The following is an 18,558-nucleotide window of genomic DNA, read 5'->3' as shown; positions in this document are numbered from 1 at the left end:
TGCTTTGCCAGAATTGCATACTTACTCCTCTGTGTTGTATCCAGGGTGGTTATGGTAGTTTCAAACTGTCCAATATCTGTGTGTCTGCTGCTCCAGTCTCTTGTTGTTGCTGCTACTGCTGCCTAGAGTATTTGCCCACTCCTCGTCATCATCTGTCTTCTACTCTGCTGTGCCATGCCCAAATGTTGTTCTGGTGGCATTTGACTATGGTTCATGGATAGATTACAGTCATTTTGTAATGCCCAGCACTGCTGCCTGTTGCTATGTGCACATGCCATATATTTTCACCTTTTTAAGACTGGAATATGTGCTGAGAAAGGGTCAAAGTACTAAGGGAATAGGTTTGCTTTTTTGTGTTCCTCTGAGTAGAAAATGGTGATTCATGATTTTAATGGAATTTAGGATATTCAGAAATTCCACATTCCAAATCTGAAGGACCTGAATTCTATATTTTGAATGTAGCTTCCAAATCCAGATTCTAGTGTTTGTGTATTGTATCTTATTAGCACTTTCTGTTACCCAAAGTGGTGGGAAGTCTCTCCCTTTTAGAGTGTGGAATTAGAATGAGCAGAATCTAGGCTAGCAAAATAATCTTTTGGGCAAGCTCAGAATCTTGATTGCCTATGCCAACTGGTCATGCTGGCAGGGGCTGATGGGAATTGTACTCCATGAACATCTGGAGAGTCACAGGTTGCAGACCCCTGGCCTATGTATACGAGAGTCAGCATTCACAAGAAACTCACAGGAGAGTGAATAAAGTTTAACAATTTTTTTATTAAGGGATAATGGGGTACACAATAAAAAGGAGCAGAATAAACACATAGTCTAAGGATATAGACAGTTTTGAGGAAACAGATCAGGAATAGATGAGGAATATATGGTGAGGGGCAATAAAAGTTATAATCACCTGATCTTGGAGCAAAATGGTCTGAGAACAAAACTGATCAACCCATGCTTAGCTCTGGAGGAACAGCACTGTGGAGCAATATCTCAGATAGAAATATTGTTCAGAGATATTGAACACTGTCTGCAGGGAGAGTAGGCTTCTTATGGGGGAAAACGAACCCTCAGGGTTATGCAGTCCCTAGACAAAGACATTTCCTGTCCTTCCTGGGAAAGACAAGAGACAGACATCAACATTAATGGTCATTGGTCTAATCAGCCTGAGGTACCAGGCTTGGCAGTGTCTCCAAAAGGAAAGCTAGTGAATGAAATCACAGCTGTAAAGCAATGACAATGCAAATAAGGGGGTCATTAAAGGTATTAGAGGAAGAAATATTAGTTAGTACAACACTAGGCAGGTAAGCACATTAACACATCAATTCTCTGGTCCAGGGCTGGAGATTGGATCTCTTCCCAGGGCAAGGTCTTTGTGTAAACTGAATCCTGTCAGGAAAGATATGAGAGAAGCATTGTGCAAGTTGATTTGGAGGGAGACAAGTCCAGACATAGTTCCCCCCCCCCTTGGGTGCACTGAGCCAATGCAAGGGATGGGCTCCCTATTTTGGCACTGTACTACTATGCACCCCAAGGGTTGGCTGAGGAGGTAGAGATTCTGCTGTCTTCCATACAGAGTCCTCTTGGTCCATCATAAATCAGTCTGGCAACACTACTTTAAGATGTAGCAGTACTTTACTTTAATGTGGTAGTAGAAAGTGCTGTCAAGTCACCCCTGACTTACTTCAGTACTAATACTTTGACCACTACACCAAACTGGTTCATGGAATATTGTGGAATTCAAAATGGCATATACAAATCTCCCATCCATGCACTTATCTAGATGTGGATCTGGCAGCTTTTGAAATATTTTTCATTATATTTCTTTCACTAGCATCTGTATAATGGTAAAATCATCCACAGACATTTAATAAGTATTTACATGATATAACTTTTGAGTCAAGGAAGCTCATTCCAAGCTAAGTTATCTATTATAGTAGACTATAGAAGTAAAAGCTCAGAAATTCAGCCCTTGGTTATAAATGGGGATCGAGTAGAGCAGGTGACCAGTTTTAAGTTTCTGGATGTTATGATTAAAGAGGACTTGACCTGGGATGTTCAGACTGCCACGGTGATTAAGAAGGCCCAGCACAGACCTGAGACTTTTAAGGAAGCAACAACTGAATGAAAAACTGCTGGTGACCTTCTACCACTGTGCTATAGAGAGTGTCTTAACATATTGCATCTGTGATTGGTTCGCCAGTTGCGCAGTGGCAGATAGGGTGATCACTACTGCCCAGAGGATTATTGGCTGTCCTCTCCCCTCTTTGGAAGAATTTTATCACTCCCGCTGCCTAAAGAAAGTTCAGAATATTCTGAAGGACCCGTCTCATCCGGCATACTCTCTTTTTGAAATGTTACCATCTGGCAGACGATATAGGGTTAGGAAAGGGGGGGAAGGGAAGGGTGGGAGGGAGGGAGGGAGGGAGGGGTGGCATGCAAGGGATTCCCTTGCATGCCACCCTCAAAAGATGCTTGTTAATGTAGGCATAGTTTTACAGTTTTATAGCTTATAAAACACAATTAAGATATAATTACAAACATATATAGGCAGTAGATTACTTAAATAGCATCTGTAACACTTATGCAAACTACAGGTTAATATTTGGTAAAGCCAGGCAACCTTTAGATGAGTTCATTTGTCAGATATTTTGTTTTCTATATGGTGATTTTATCATAATCATGTGATACACCTCTGAAGATGCCAGCCACAGATGCAGGCGAAACGTTAGGAACAAGATCCACCAAACCATGGCCACACAGCCCAGAAAACCCACCACAACCAATCGAATCCTCTCTGTTTTCTATGATTAGAAGCAGGGCTCTTCACCTGAAGGGAAGAGATAGAATTGGTTTTCCCTTCTTTTGAAAGGTATGAAGAAGCACACATGCCTTGGAAGGTTGTAAAATTGTAAAGAGAAATGTGAATAAAAATTACATGACAGAGATGTTGTCTTGCTCTTAAGCTTCCCTTGAACATCTTCTGGCCATTGTTAGTAACAAAATGTTGGATTGATGGACCTCTTATAAAATAAGTTGCACATCAAGAAGTGTGGATGTACGTGGGGGGCGGTGTTAGTTGTTACGAACAAAGGACTAGCTATTAGTTAAAATGAAGAGTGTGTAACAAGATAGAAGGGAAGATCTAAAAGACTTGTAAATGTGGCATATTTTTTGGATGGGTAGATCTTTTCTTTTTGCAATGCTCTTCTTTTGGCCATAAATTTACTGTGAAAAATGTACAACTAACTCTTTCATTATTCTTTGTTTCCAAGAAGAACAAAGGCCATTTCCATTGCCATTGACTTAGTGGCTTAGAAGGCTGTAATTCTGCACTGCCAGGATATGTTTTACCTTGGTTCTTCCTTTTGTACTCTTGCATCATCAATGACAGTGATTATAAACATACTACAGTCTCTTCAGTACTGCTGCAGGGCCTGTCACAGATAGGAGGTTCACATAGATTCAACATGGGGGATCAAGACTGCTGTGCAAGTTTTAAAAGTAAATATTTTGTCTTTAGCTTGTTTGTTTTGCCATGCGTCATAACAAAAAAAATAACTGTTTAGAAAGGATATTTCAGCATCCACCAAATCCTGAAAAGAGGCATTTCAAAACCCTGCAGTTTATTAATAACAATCAAATGTGAATCAGTTCCATGAGCTGCCTCCTTCTGTTCCAACCCCTGCTGTTTTCCTCCTCTGTCTCTTGTCAAAGGTGGGCATGTTGTTCATGCTTTGAAATGAGATGACAACACTCAGTAGTCAATAGTTTTCCATTTAGCCGAACAGCTTCATTTTCCAGCACTGGCTTCGTCCCAGGGCCCAGGTAGCCTGCTGCCATTCATGAGGAACATGAACTATTTATTTAAGCCTTTAGGAGATGGTTTTCTTCAAACTGTAGGGATGCAATTTGCTGCTGTAACTTCTTATGCTTGTTTTAGAACTACAAAAGTGTCTCAGAACCTGAACAACAACAGTTTAACAAGAGGGGCTTGCTTTGAGGAGAATATAGAGAATAATAAGAGAAATTTGCCATCTTGCAGAAGTCCTGATGCCACAACAATTCTCTTACCTCTTGGTCCAGGGCCCAGGTAGCCTGCTGCCATTCATGAGGAACATGAACTATTTATTTAAGCCTTTAGGAGATGGTTTTCTTCAAACTGTAGGGATGCAATTTGCTGCTGTAACTTCTTATGCTTGTTTTAGAACTACAAAAGTGTCTCAGAACCTGAACAACAACAGTTTAACAAGAGGGGCTTGCTTTGAGGAGAATATAGAGAATAATAAGAGAAATTTGCCATCTTGCAGAAGTCCTGATGCCACAACAATTCTCTTACCTCTTGGTCCAGCTGGTGCTTTTTAGGGGACCAGATTTGGTCCTAGAAGCACAACTACTAATCCCTAATCTAGGGTAGACTAAAAAATCAGAACCAGGTTCTCCTTCCAGTATGCTTACTTTCATTCACACCAGGGAAAGCAGTGTCACCTGATGTATTGTAGATATGGTTCTAAAACAGACATCTAATGTTACAGTTTGTAATGTTACAGATCAATTACAGATCTGAAAACTTTAAAAACATAAAATCTGCATTACTTTCCTCTACAAATAGTGTGTGTATATAATATAAAGTATCTGATTTTGATAGCAATCAAGACAAGACTGTGCACAGACATGTGCTCCCAAAGATAGATGGCAGGTGAGTACTAAGTCCAACCACATTATCAAGTCACCTTTGTATAATGTTTCCTTCTTTTCAACTCTGCTTCTTCTTTTGGAATCCTGAACTCTGACTGCTATAACCTTTGTACTGTCATCTCATCTACTTTTCCCCCCCTACTCATTCTCATGCTTATGTTAAAAAGAGCAATCATTGCCCTTTCCTTATTGTAACATACATTGATTATTACGAATTGCAAAAAGGGTGGAGGGTGAGAAAGGAAATTGGAATGAAGGATGCTGATGTCTCAAAGTCTCTTTTGCCTAAAGCATAAGAGTGCATTTCAGTTGTATACTTCCCAGGGGTATTTTCTCCAAAATGAAAGACTGAAGCCTGCCTGTGACTTTTCAACCCATTTTAGCTTTCTAGCAGTCACTCTGCCACATTTACTGGCACAGTAGTTCATGAAGTAAAGGTGAATAGACTAAGGCAGAGACTTACTAAGTGCTAAAGAAAATGGAAGAATGTCCTAAACAAGATAGCCCTTTTATTTGTTCACTAATATTCACCAATGACACTATGTCATATTAAAGTGCATTACTTTCATCATTATCCAAATCAATGTTCACATATAGATTGGCTGGGAATTGTTTTATTTTATTTATTTATTTATAATTGGTTTTATATACCGCCCCTCCCCCAAAGGGCTCTGGGCGGTGAACAACACAATAAAACAATAGTTACAATAAAAACCCCATTAAAACAACAATCAATAATATTATATTGGCATCCAATCATAAAAACAGAACTTCATAGATCCACCCTGGAAAATAAAACAGAGAAGCAGAGAACCCAGAATGTAAAGAAAAGGAGGGGGAAAGGGGAGGGGGCATCAGCGGCCGGCCCCTCCAAACGCCCAGTGGAACAATTCAGTCTTACAGGCCCTGCGGAACTCTCCAAGATCCCACAGGGCCCGGATAGTTGGTGGTAGCGTGTTCCACCAGGCAGGGGCCAGGGCTGTAAAAGCCCTGCCCGGGTAGAGGCCAGCCGCATCATCGAGGGGCCAGGGACCACCAGTAAATTGGCCTCTAACGAACGTAGAGGCCGTGTAGGGACATATGGGGTAAGACGGTCCCGAAGGTACAAAGGTCCCAGGCCGCGTAAGGCCTTAAAGGTAAGCACCCATACCTTATGAATGATTCGGAACTCAACTGGAAGCCAGTGCAGGCTTCCAGTTGATAGCTAAACTAAAAGGAAGTAGGTCAATTTAAAAACACCTCTCTTTTAATGACTTTTTAATTAAGTGTGCCATTAATTTAATAAGAAAAAGAGGCATATGGGTTTGTGGATGTAGTCTTAGCAAGTGATTTCAGTTGTCCAAAATCTTTAAAAATTTCCCCATGAATCATATTGACATGCAATGTTTTCTATCTTATGGTTGGAATAAAACCAAACAATACAAGCTGGATTTAAAGTCATTTTAGGCTGATGGAAGCCTGGAACCTTAACCATTACACCATGCTGTATCTGATAAAACAATGAACACATGCATACATCCCAGACAGGAAGGGCATGATTCTGTTACTCCACAATGAAAATAAGCTTCCATGGAAGCAAGGTATCATAATCCAGTTTATTTTTAAATAAAAAATGCAATAAAAAATCTTTTTAAAATGCTTTCCATCAGCCTATTTGTTTCTACTGTTCTGTTGGTATCTAGCCAGTCTTCAGAAGATGGAGCAATCGATAACAAGGCCCTATCTATGCTTTTGCTTTTCTCTCTTTTTATTTAATATGTTTTTGTTTGCTACATTGACTATTCTAAAAAAAGAAAGGGATAAAAGCAGTAAATAATAAATCAATGAGTTGAAACCAAAAACTTTAATATTCCAGTGGTTCATTTCTTTTTCTCTTGACATATATTGCTGAAATAGACTGCAAAGGAACGTCACCTGAACCAAATATGGAAATGTTATCAGTTGCTAACACAAATGGCCAAGTAGGTCAGAGGAAAGGAATTGTCAATTCCACAGTTTCTACAGAAAGCCACCATAAATGGTACCATTAGTTTACCATTTTCATTGTTTTTGTGCTGGCTATCTCATAATTTGACCTCAGTGTCCTCTTTTTTTCAGAAATGGGATCTGTTCTCCCCTGTACTGCATCTGTGTGTTCACTCAATGTCAACAATCCTCTCCTTTGTTTTGCTAGGCGTCCTTGGCCTCAATCAGACAGAAACAGCTTTTAAGCAAACTAGCCATCTGGCAATTTAGCTCTTCTTCAAACTTCTAATTAAGCAGATGCACGCTAAGCTATTGGCAAATTATTGACAAATGAAAAATAAAGAGGTCATCTTAGATGAATACTGAACACCCTTGCAAGACAGTTTAAGAGTGATGCTATATGCCTGGAAAGAAGACATTAGGCAGTTTGAGGACACAGATAATCTTACAACCCTGACATACATCTCCAGAAGAGTTATAGCACCATTTCTCACCCCAGAACTTAAAAGCCTGTGAAACAGAAACAAAAGACAGAGAGGAATGAGTGTAGAATTTTTTTCATTTATTCTGCACTACTCCGCAATGTATTTCACTTTTATCTTTTAAAAAAACCCTCTTAAATTAATCATTACCAATTACATGGTTTGGGTCCAATTAATCACATGATCTCAGGGCAGCCATCTGCAGAAGCAGTAATAAATTTATAGGACATATTTAAAAGGAAGTTAGAGGATCCTAAATCCACAGTCCTACACTGTCTGAAATCAAATAAACATGATTGCTATTAAGATATGTCTCATTTAAATTGGTGAAATATACAGTGCAATCCCAGGCAGAGTTATACCCTTCCAAGTCCATTAACTCAAAAGTTGTGACTCAGTTTAGAATTGTATAAATGTTAATAAATCTGTAATACTAAGTACATGTGTTTATATCCACATTACTTACTTTCAAGAACATGCACATATGATTGGCATGGTAAGCATAGATATTTTTTCCTGTTGGTGATACTTGGAGACCATAATTGACCAAGAATTCTCCTTTGATTTCATCGAACCCTAAAGGTTGTTGTGGTTCATATTTATAAATATTTAACCTGAATTAGGATCTTACACCAATAAAACAGCAAGACTATTTTCTAATAAATCAAATTACACTGAGCAGTCATACACACAAAAATTGATATGGAAATGGGATTAATTTTTTTCATCATGACATCAAATTTGTTTTCAAAAATTCCTCTCTTTTTGGAAATTATAAAATTAGAAGAAAATTTTTTTTTCAGGATGGTGAAAACCAAGGGAATTGTAAATAACTCTAGCAGGATCTCTCAAATGTGGGTGAAAGAGTGAGGTTCAATGTAAGTAAGTGTAAGATGATCCATGCTAGAACAAAAAATCCTAGCTTGGGGTTGTAATAGATCATGAGCGCAAGAGAAATGTAGATTGATGTAAACTGGCCCCTCTGGGACTGCTTTTGAATAAGTATGCTTTCAGAACTGTGCTTTGTCAACAACGTTTGAATGAAGGGCCGTTTCCGCACGGCCGGCGAGGCGCCTCCACGCCGGCAAGAATTCTGCTGGCGTGGAGGCGGAGGCCGTTCACATGCAAGCATGCAGACGGCCTCTGGAGAGGCCGGCAGACGGCAGGCGGCTCTGCATGGAGCCGCCTCTTCCCCCCTCCCCGTCCCACTCACCTTGTCCCCGTCGTCGGCCTCCAGGGGTCGGAGGACAGCGTGGGCGGGGCTTCGACGGCCAGCAGGCCGACGACGGGGACAAGGTGAGTGGGACGGGGAGGGGAAACAGCGTGTTCCTGGCGGTACTGTTCGCACCGCGCCGCCGGGAACACGCTGTCTGGGGAAAAACAACCCTTTAAAGGGTTGTTTTTCAGGGCGGCCTGATGCCGCCTGTGCGAATGGCTCCCTGGGGATGGAGTTTATCCCATCCCCAGGGCGCCATTTAAGGGCCGTGCGGAAACGGCCAAGGATTTTAATCCCAAACTAAATGTTTGTTTTAAAAAAGGAAATAAAAATCTAAATAAAGCAATAATGTTTCCATCTCACAGAAAGGCCTAGTTGTAAAATAGTTGAAAAATGGAGATAATGTAGCAAAATTCAGAGCTCCCCCACCCCAGTAAACTCCTGAAAACATAGCTTTAAACATAATTTTCTATTGGTCAATAGCAACAGTACCCTGACAGAAATATTTAAATGGATATCCTAAGTCAAATTGATTTTTATAGTCAGTTAACCTGGAATTTGTTCCTGTTTCAAACATTTCTTTGTTAGTTTATTTAAAGTAAAAAGCTATTCATCTGCAATTCTTGAGGGAGTTCCATAGTCCAAACAAGTAGTTATTGTTTCTTTTACTAGGACCAACTGCATTAAAATCTGTTTGTTAATCTCTTCTAGAGGCACTACCCCAAGGTAGTTCAGGTTTTTGCAGGTTCCAAAATTTATCAGCACATAAAATGGTTCTGTGGAGAGAAATATTCATAAATTCCTGTGCACATGTTAATAGGACTATCCTGAAAATTAAACAGTTTTCAACCTTGGAAAATGACAACTGTACCTAAAGCCATCTTGGGATGCTTCACAGCTCAACATTGTAATGTTATTGTGCCAAGAAGTGTCACCATCACCTGACATAGAAGATGTTCAAATATATGCACAGGTCAAATACAGAAACAGCTCAGATCGCTGACTCTACTGCTTTACCAAACACTTCTCCATATGATCTGCCTATCTAGATATCTAAAACTTGCTTATCTGGGTCAATGGCAGCTGAAAACAAATCAGAAACAATAGCAATTATTATTACTGCTTTGTATATGGTAGATAACAGATATCAGGTTCAGTTCACTATTAATAGACAGAATGAGATATAATCAATATTTTTAGATGTCTGGCAGTCCAATACAGGTAGAAGGGGTAACTAGGCTGTGGAATTGGCAGAGAGCCTTGCTGATGTTTTTGCCCCCTCACAATTATAAGGGGCACCTCTGCTTTTATAATAATGTTGTTATAATACTATTATTTTGTTATAATGCTATTATGATATAATGTTGTTAGGAAATGTTGTTGCTATGCAACATTATTATGTTGATTATGTTTGATTATTGATATTTGAAATATTGTTTATTGTTATGTGGCCTGACATCTGACTATTGTTGTTATGTTTATAATGTTGTATTGTTCTACCATGATTGCTGATGTTTTGAAATTTTGTAATGCTGCTTATTGTTACTTATATTGTGTGTGCTGTACACCGCCCTGAGCCCTCCGAGGGAGGGCTGTATAGAAATTAAATTACCATTACCATTATCATCTGCCTGTCAAATGACTTGCTGGGCCCACTTTGTAATAATGCCTTTCTTAATGGGTTCCAAATACAAGGCTCTGTGCCTCATGCTATCTTCAACCATCTTCACTGCTGATTGCTATCCACTCTGCCTCTCTGCAAAACACTGCAGGGTGAGGTTAGTTTCTTATAAATGGGACTACTTCCTGAAAGTTTCCTGAAGTTTTGTTGGGAAGATATTTTGAGTGAGAATTTCTTCCCAAATAGTAATTGATATGGAAAAAATTGCCTGTAAAACAGGAATATTTTCTTTGAGCTTGCTAGCTTACAGTTTGGTAAAAAAGTCTGCAGGCACAGGAAATATCCCTCAAATTTTTATCTAAACTGGATGGAGAAAAGAAAAGCTATATCCTGAACTGTTCTATATTAAAAATAAAAATATGCAAAAAAATGAAAAATGTAAAGAATATAATGAACCAAATATGCACAAATGTCAGTTTTGTACATGCTTCCATTGTGGTTAAAAAAAGAATTCCCTCTTGAGGCTGACTAAAAAATTAATTTCTGTTGTAATTAATGTGAAAAAGAGAGATGGAGAAATGTCCTAAAGCCAAAAAGAGAAACATAGAAGAAGCTACCATTGCTCAAAATTTGTTTAAGCTATTTTAAATGAATTAATTAATGTAGGAGGATCACCAACAATAAAAGCAAAGAAAAGCAAACAGAAAGGAGTTCCAGCAACCTATAATTTAAGGCTCTGCAATTAAAGTGCAAGTTCATGCTGCTTGATATAAATGAATAACACAGAACCTTGGGAAACCCTTCAACTGAGTGTGTAAAAATTCATTAGCTTCACAGCTCAAAGAGAAAATTGCAACAAAAAACCAGCAGGCCAGAGGACCTCTACTGGCCTTTAAATGAAAATTATACCAAAACAACAATACTAGCTTAACCAAGTGATTCAGAGTATTGTGAAATATCAGACATTTACTGTAGACATTTATTACTCCTGAGTGGGAGTCAAATTATGAACTATTTTACTTGCTAAAAGAAGGTATGGAATTATCTGTAACTCAAGCATATATCCACCTTTTATCTCCTTCACTATACATCGATATTTTTAAAGAAATGCAATCCAGGAAGAACTTCAATAAATGCTACTTTTCCTGGCATTTTTTAAAATTAAAAATTAATAGTCTGTTTTGTAAACAAAGACCTCAAAGTGGAGTATATCATGGTAAAAATGAATATTCAAATAGTATAAAGCTGGAAGTGACCATTTACATAAAGCTGGAAGTGACCATTTACTTTCTTCTAAGCAGCTGCAACTGAAAAATGAAGTTGCCTGGCTTGCCTGCCTCATCCTTGCCCCCCTGTGCTTCTCCTCCACCTCAATTTGGGGTACCAGCCTAATGTCTGCCTCAATGAGGGCCCAATGGTCCTCTGCAGTCCTAGGCATCCACCTGGCTTCTCTCTCTCTCTACGTGCAAGTGGAAGCCTCCTTTTCCTTGCCAGGATGCTGAACATACCTTTAATCCCTTTCACCTTCTTCCAAATCACAATCCTGCCCCTTCCAAATCACAATCCTACTCACACCAGCTTGTGCAGAATAAGTCAAAAAATTGAATAAATAAATAATCCCCCAGACTCTTGGCTGGCCTGTCTATGGGACCTGCTACACCTGATCTGTATATCAGAGACTCTCTTCCCTTCTCTACCCTTTTCACCTCATCTGTTGTTTCCATGGTAGGGGTGGTCACCTTTTTTTGGTATTCTTTGTTTTGGGTATAATGGACCCACTTTTTTTAAAAAAAAGCTGGTACTACATATCACCTTTTCAAGGTTTTTTTCTTTGAAAAATTGATTTATTAAACTCAACTGAAAAATATTCCTGCCTCCAAATTCCACATGGGTCTCAGAGGCAGGTGTAATGTTGAATGCTGGGCACAGTCAGGTGAAGCTGAGTCCAGCATTGAACTGCAGGCTCAGCCTGGCTGAGTCCAGATTTATACTGCTGGCTCCACCTTGATGTTCACATGACTTTGGAGATGGAGCTTCAGAAGTGGAGCCAGCTGTTTAAAGCTAGACCCAACCAGGCCAGGCAAGACCCACAGTTTAATGCAGGGATCAGCCTGGTAGGGTCTAGCTTTATCTATGTAATCCATTCTGCAAGACATTAAAAAGAGTACCTAAACATATAAAATTCAAAATAAATAAATAAATAAATAAATTTCCTATGAATTTATTTAATGTATTTAACTTTTTTGAACATTACATGTACAATTGATTTCAGTATCATACATAGGAAAGTAGGAAAAGATAGCAAATTTATTAAAACCATCATATACATATATTAGGTACTATTTTTATTGCCTTGCAGAATGGATTACATAGATAATGCCTATAATTTTATACTTTTAATATTGTTATACATTTATAAATTAATGTGTGCAATAAGATAAATACGTTAAATATAATGTGGGGGTCCATTAACCCTCTAGAAAATGCACAGGAGAAAACTTAATGATTTACAATATTTGTTTGCATAATTTCTAATGATTTGTGCACAAGTCCACTGAATATGTGCAGACCCCCTACTCTCGGAAATGAATATTACAGCTGAGAATCACATTACTGAGGAAGAATATCTTTGAAAACGGCACATTAACGCATACTCCATTTTGATGCAGATGATTCTCCTTGCCTTAATAAGGATTGGACCACCAGTTAATGGATAGTGAGCTTGTGTACAGGACAGGCCCGTCCATAGGTGACTTTTTTGACAATAACATGCTGGATTTATTATCTTATAAACTAGTACTTATGATGGACTAGTACTGGACTGAATTCCAAAGAAACGGACTTAAAGGAAGCACACGTTTATGAATATTATTGTATTGAGAATTACCAGTATAGTCTATCTGTTATGAGAGAAGAAATGTGGTTATGGATGTTGATATATGTATGTTATTTATGATATGTTATTATTGTGCACATACTAATTAGCTTGTAGTTTGCACGGGGATTAAAATACATGGCAGCTGGGTGTAACGAGTATCCTTCTGTAATATCACAATATGTTCCACCCCTTTTATTATTAATATTAATTCCCATTAATTACAAACAAAATTGAGGAAATTGGCATTTCTATTGAATCTTTGGGTATGTTGTCCCTTGCTGAAGCCTATAATAGCTTGGAAAAAATATTACTAGAAACATAATCTCAAAACCTATTTGCAGCGGCATCCAAAACATGTTCACCCCTTAACTCCTCGATACCTCTTAAACAGGGATGCATAGCAGATTATGTATGCATAATGCTGAATCCTAACCTTAGGAGAGTCACATCAATGACTAAGTTTAATGTTCTGCCCTCAGTGCTGCTATATGGTAGATTTTTTTAAAAAGGGGGAGCAAAGAGATTCTGCTCCTGTAACTAAAATTAACTGGAAACTTTAGCCCACTCCCTCTTCCATTGCACTAAATATAAGGGAATTAAGGGGAAATATGTAAATGCTCTTCTCTTAAACTGTGACAGGATATCAGATGTAATTGCACATGTGCAGTGATTCCTCCCACCCCGACGCTATGAAAGTATGGAGAAACTTAGATGTGAGCAAATAATCCACTGAACTTTCAGCTCCCATGTTAGCTATACCCAAACAGGAAACAAAGCCAAATAGTTGGGCAATTGCCCATTCCTTGGCATAATGCCTTTTAACATCAAGATATTGTGTAGCTATCATGGCTAATATTCATTGTTGCTAGTCAAAATGAATTTTTCAATAAACTCTAGGCAAGTGGCCTTTAAAGGCATTTAGAATTGTCAAGCAGAAAGTCCTTTTAACTTTAAAATCTGTAAGAACAATTTTCATGATGATTACTGATGATTTGAAGGTCGTGTTAAATAGGATAACGTACACAAAGGTCCTTTCTGCACAACACAAATAAAACCTCTTCGGGAAGTGGTGGGATCCAAAAATTTTAATAACAGGTTCCGATGGTGGTTGGATTCAAACAGTGGCGCAGTCGCACACATGCACCTCCAGTCCCTATTGGGCAGGGAGGTTGCTTTAGTAACCCCTTCTCGGCACTCAGAAAAAATTAGTAACCACTTCTAGAGAAGTGGTGAGAACTGGTTGGATCCCACCTCTGTCTTCGGGATGTTAAAAGAATGTTTTTTTTCTCCAAAACGGCATCAGGACATTTTATTTAAACTCAACAAGTTTTTTGTGAAAACACTAAATTAGCAATGTTTGTCCTGAAATTGTTTTGAAAATGTCTCCTGCTTGCAGTGTGGAGGGCAGTAGGCATTTTATTTTTCCTGCCTTCCTTTCCCAACCCCCACCCAGAAGTGTAGCTGAGCAGGAGTGCGCCCTGGGCACTCATGCGGCCCTTACCCCTCCCCCATAGCCCCTCCCCTCCCCCTCCCCCACCCCCACATAGCCTTTTCCAGCCGGCAAAAAACAGCTTTCTGACAGCTGAAAATGGGCCAGGCTGGTTGGACAGGGCCAGGCCTGGCGAGGCGGGGCAAGTGGGGAAGGGGAAAGGGGTTGGAAGGTGATTGTTGTACCCCCAAGCACACACCCAGTGCAATGCACACACCCCATCCCTTGTAGCTCCACCATTGCCCCCACCTCTTACTTTAAATTTCTGAGCAACTTGTGCCCATCCTTTTCTGCCTTCTTCAGGAGCCCAATGTTTCTGCTACCATTTGCAGAATGTTCCCATGGAGTTTCCTCCACTTGCAGTTAATCTGTGAATCATTTCAGTGTATAAAGTTCATTAATAAAGTTAGTTTTTCCTCGCAATCCTTTACACGTGTAGGTTTTTTCCCTTTTTTGTTTTCAATTAGATATCTTCAAAGCTACAATGACACAATATGAGAATCTGCAGAGCGAATGTCCTAGGCTAGGGCCACCTTCAGCGAATGGCGGCAGGGAGAAAGTTGAGCTCAAGCAGAAGGTAAAACTGACCAGAGAGCAAAATGGTCAGGAAAACAATTTATTTTTCCCTCTGATGCCTTTGCCATCTTGAAAGCACACCCAAAGCTGCCTCTTTTTAAGACGTCCAACAGATGTCTTATTTTGGGTGTGTAGAATGGACCAGTGTTTAAGCCTGAACCCTTATTACTCTGTGAAGTGTTTGAGTTATGTGTGGTTGTGATGGTTATGTATGGTTGTTAAAGGGGGTTGGGTTACCCTTTCGGTGAGGGGGTTGGGTTACCCTTTCTGTGAGTGTGAAAGAGGCTCTGAGTGGTGAAAGTGGTCATGGCTCTTTGTAGATTCTAAAAGAGACAAGACATTTAGCAACTTGTGAGGTTGTGTAGGGTAGCAGGCACTCTGTGTAGAAGACGAATCATAAGTAGATTCCAGATTATACAGCCCTTAAATTAGAACTTCTCTGAACGAAGCACTAAAGAGCCTCTTTATCTAAAGTGCATTTAAAATGATGGTTATGTCATTGCAAAAGAACCAGAGACATCAATGAGGTTGTAGGCAACAATTTAAGCCTATTGAAAGCTTGCCTAAAGTTTAATACTCATGAGTAAGCAATAGGAAGGCAAAACTCACTCACACTAAAGCATGTGTACAATAGGTACTTCCTCAGTCCTAAAGCACAAACCCATAATAAGCAAGAGAGTTTTTATCAAGTGTATGTTTTATTTATATTTATTTATACTTTAGGCTTATATACCGCCCCGTCCCCGAAGGGCTCTGAACCCTTATTATGTTACGGCGTTAACAGGGATAAGGATTTTATTAAAGGGATTCTCCACCAGCTGCTAAACATATAACAGCACACATAGGATTTTAAAAGTAGCAAAGGGGAATGAGCTCTCACGTTGGCAGCGAGAGGGGCCGAGAGGGGATCTTTTAGACTGTATAATACGAGGAAGGAATTCTAGCAATGGATATTCCACAGAGTAGCAAGAGTCCAAATTGAGTTTAAACATTTTATATAAATTTGTTCAAAAATACACACGCACAGTAAGACATAAGGGCACATACATTCAAGTTCCTGGTATATAAAAAAAGGTTTTAAAAGATAGATTGGATAATAGAGAAGGGAATAAGTTGTTGTGGGTAAATACATTACTTCCTAACGCATTCTTAGACGGGTAGAAGTAGAAGGCAGGGATTCCCTGCCAGCACCTAAACCCAATTAAGGACGAATTCATGTCTCAACCTGACCAGACCAAGGGAAGGTACAGGCTAGTAAGCATACATGCAAGTTGGGGTGAACTGACCTTTTATACTCTTTTGCCCAGGAAGAGGCGGGAACAAGTGAGTTTTAAGTTTCCTTTTTCTAAATTCTCTAGAATTTCCATGCTGGAGCTTGCTGGGTGAGCTAATTAGCGGCTCTTCTATTGTTCCCTACACCTTGGGACAATGGGAGTCAATTGGTCCTAGGATTATCTCAGGAAGCTACAGAATGGCTTTATGCAAAGTAGCTCTTACAGTCTTTGCCTTCAGGTATTCAGATTTGAATGAGGCTTGATTGATTCAAGGATGGGATCTTCTTTGTAGCGGAGATCATGTATCTATAGGTTGGGGAAATGCAAGGAAGGAACCATCTGTTGCTAGAAGAGATAGTGAAATTCAGCAACTGGATGCTAATGTCTTAGCTTTCCATCTTTCTTTGTCTTTAACAGTTTCTATAGCAAGGTGTGGTAATCAAGCATTCTCGTGACTCAAATGAGGCCTCCAAGTTATGCTGGAGTAACTCATTATCTTAGCTTTTGTTAAAGTAGTTTTGACCTTTTGGCTGTGGTCAGGTGATCATGCGGCTACCTACACCCATAGGAGTGCTTTTGGCAACTGGCTTTTGCCAATATGATTTTTAAAGGAAAATATACTGCTGTGAGAAATATATATATTTTATAGGATTGGTCAGAGGGCTTACATGTACCTCCTCTGCTTTTTTTTCCTGTATTCATGGCCATCTTTGATGCTTCTGACAGGATTGATAGCTTTTGTCTTGTGCTCTGCTTCTTTTGATCCTTGAGTACCTACTATGCCAGCTGCAGCTATTCCCATGTGTGAAAGGTCATAGAAGAGGCGGTGGTTTAACAGAACAAATTTAAAAAATCCTGTCATGAACTCACCGAAGATACCAAATTATGCAAAGCAAAACATACTTTTTGTTGATTCCTGCAGTGATCAAGCTTATACCTAGGAGTCTGATATTTTGATTAGCACACAGTTACCTGACTACTGATGTAAGAAAGAAAATGGTTGTGTACAATCAACTGAAACAAACTATAAATGAATCAGATGACACACTAGGAAGAAAAAAAGCAAGATGAGTGATATGTCTGTCAAATATTTACTCTTCAAGCTCTACCTGAGGGTAAGATCTTGACAGCTACATAATTTTATGGCTTTTTGGATACTACTAAGCTTTTGACATTTTGGTGTCAACTACCCTGTATTTCCCAAATATTTATCCCATAATTTTCAAATGTGAAGAAAGGGAATGCACAGAAAAACTAGAACATAGTGCCAAAGAATTACACTGTGTAAAAATTTTTTTTATAATATTAGAAATAAGATTTATTCTGCCAGGGCAGCAACAACAAAAATTTCCCTTCTTTGCCTCACCGCTTATAATTTCCAATGTTTTCTTCTTTCCCCCACATTCACTTGGCCATAAAAAAAAGCCTGTGCAAAGCCTCTGGTTTCCAATAAAGAAATAATTGCAGCAGGAGACACAGGCAGATTTCTGTCCCTAGTCATGGTTTTGTAATTACCTCCTCAAGCTGTGTCTTCCATTTCTTATGCATTTATTTAGAAAACAGCCTGCTCATCAATAGTTTAGTTTTTAAAAAATGAGGTGTCCTTATATAGAAAACAGCATCTTGTGGAAATTCCCAGTAGGAATGCACTTTCTGAGACTTTGAAATCTCTGTTTCTGCCCTTTTTCTATGCTCAAGTTTACATGTCTTGTTTTGGAAATGCTCTGCAGGCATCAAATTCATTAGCACAACAGGATTAAGTGAAGGAACACTGTATTTATTTTTCGGCAGACATCTTTGGAGTTGCAATTAAGTACTGAAATTATTTTGCAGGATTCTTTTTTTTTCCTAGCAGGATTCCTTTTTTCTAGCAGTATTACATTTATTGTCTTTTTTTCATTTAGAGATACAAATCTATACAATACTGTTTTTAAAATGTTCTGCTTGTTCAAGGCAAGTGTGTTGCAATCCTACTGCTAAGGATCTGGGTCAGGACACAAGTATAGTTTTCATTTAAAGCTACTGTCCTGTTTGAATGAAGTTTGTTCAGTTCTGTTCATGAATGATCAAAATGACAGATGAACTGATTTAGTATTGAAAAACAGGGATCTTCAAGTATTAGAACAGTGGAACTATTTTTACATTATTGATCATTTGGTGATGGTTATTTTCTTTGGGGTGAAAAAGTTTATCACTCAATCTATTCTATTTTTATTAGGAGCAGTGGCGTAGTGGTTAAGAGCAGGTGCATTCTAATCTGGAGGAACCGGGTTTGATTCTACTCTCTGCCGCTTGAGCTGTGGAGGCTTATCTGGGGAATTCAGATTAGCCTGTGCACTCCCACACATGCCAGCTGGGTGAC

General features: G+C 39.1%; 1 long non-coding RNA gene across 1 annotated transcript; it reads right to left on the bottom strand.

The window, feature by feature from the left end:
* Positions 1-1,948: 1,948 nt before the first annotated feature.
* Positions 1,949-17,859, bottom strand: LOC125432068. The gene is made up of 3 exons (XR_007244390.1): positions 17,847-17,859; positions 9,225-9,229; positions 1,949-2,093 (listed from the first exon to the last, which is right to left on the bottom strand). It is a non-coding gene; the product is annotated as an uncharacterized LOC125432068 (long non-coding RNA).
* Positions 17,860-18,558: the final 699 nt, after the last annotated feature.

This window comes from Sphaerodactylus townsendi, linkage group LG04, assembly GCF_021028975.2.
Source record: "Sphaerodactylus townsendi isolate TG3544 linkage group LG04, MPM_Stown_v2.3, whole genome shotgun sequence".
Classification (NCBI taxonomy): domain Eukaryota; kingdom Metazoa; phylum Chordata; class Lepidosauria; order Squamata; family Sphaerodactylidae; genus Sphaerodactylus; species Sphaerodactylus townsendi.
The sequence above is the reverse complement of the archived record's forward strand: the minus strand, read 5'-3'. Positions and strand labels throughout refer to the sequence as shown.